Source organism: Silurus aristotelis (assembly GCF_946808225.1).
Source record: "Silurus aristotelis genome assembly, chromosome: 4".
Lineage (NCBI taxonomy): Eukaryota > Metazoa > Chordata > Actinopteri > Siluriformes > Siluridae > Silurus > Silurus aristotelis.
In genome coordinates, this window is record NC_139577.1 from 20,955,095 (window position 1) to 20,956,852 (window position 1,758).

The window sequence follows — 1,758 nt, forward strand, 5'->3', positions numbered from 1 at the left end:
AAAGATCACTGTGGCTGAGCTCCAGAGATGCAGTCGGGAGATGGGAGAAAGTTGTAGAAAGTCAACCATCACTGCAGCCCTCCACCAGTCGGGGCTTTATGGCAGAGTGGCCCGACGGAAGCCTCTCCTCAGTGTAAGACACATGAAAGCATGCATGGAGTTCTCGAAGATGGTGAGAAATAAGATTCTCTGGTCTGATGAGACCAAGATAGAACTTTTTGGCCTTAATTCTAAGCGGTATGTGTGGAGAAAACCAGGCACTGCTCATCACCTGTCCAGTACAGTCTCAACAATGAAGCATGGTGGTGGCAGCATCATGCTGTGGGGGTGTTTTTCAGCTGCAGGGACAGGACGACTGGTTGCAATCAAGGGAAAGATGAATGCGACCAAGCACAGGGATATCCTGGATGAAAACCTTCTCCAGAGTGCTTTGGACCTCAGACTGGGCTGAAGGTTTACCTTCCAACAAGACAATGACCCTAAGCACACAGCTAAAATAACGATGGAGTGGCTTCACAACAACTCCGTGACTGTTCTTGAATGGCCCAGCCAGAGCCCTGACTTAAACCCAATTGAGCATCTCTGGAGAGACCTAAAAATAGCTGCCCACCAACGTTTACCGTCCAACCTGACAGAACTGGAGAGGACCTGCAAGGAGGAATGGCAGAGGATCCCTGAATCCAGGTGTGAAAGACTTGTTGCATCTTTCCCAAAAAGACTCCTGGCTGTATTAGATCAAAAGGGGGCTTCTACTAAATACTGAGCAAAGGGTCTGAATACTTAGGACCATGTGATATTTCAGTTTTTCTTTTTTAATAAATCTGCAACAATGTCAACAATTCTGTGTTTTTCTGTCAATATAGGGTGCTATGTGTACATTCATGAGGAAAAGAAATGAACTTAAATGATTTTAGCAAATGGCTGCAAAATAAAAAAGAGTGAAAAATTTAAGGGGGTCTGAATACTTTCCGTACCCACTGTATATATATATATATATATATAATTATTTAAATAATTACGATTGTTAACTTGTGATTAAGCACACATTTTTTATCTGTTCTACAAACAAACATGCAAATGTATGTTTATTATTAGTGAAACCAGACTCAACATAGAGCATCAACACAAAATATTCTTGTAAATGTTTTAAAGGAATTATGGTGTTTTAAATTATGTAAATCATCCGGACATCAAATGAAACTTTTGTTTCCACACAGATGGTTTAATTTGCCAGATATGTGCCTCATGGCAGATTTCAGACTAGGTTTAGATTAGATTAGATTAGATTAGATTAGATTAGATTAGATTCAACTTTATTGTCATTACACATGTACAAGTACAATGCAACGAAATGCAGTTTGGGTCTAACCAGAGTGCAATATCAGCAAGTGCATCAGTAAAACATACAGTGAGGAAAATAAGTATTTGAACACCCTGCTATTTTGCAAGTTCTCCCACTTAGAAATCATGGAGGGGTCTGAAATTGTCATCGTAGGTGCATGTCCACTGTGAAAGACATAATCTAAAAAAAAAAATCCAGAAATCACAATGTATGATTTTTTAACCATTTATTTGTATAATACAGCTGCAAATAAGTATTTGAACACCTGAGAAAGTCAATGTTAATATTTGGTACAGGAGCCTTTGTTTACAATTACAGAGGTCAAACATTTCCTGTAGTTTTTCACCAGGTTTGCACACACTGCAGCAGGGATTTTGGCCCACTCCTCCACACAGATCTTCTCTAGATCAGTCAGG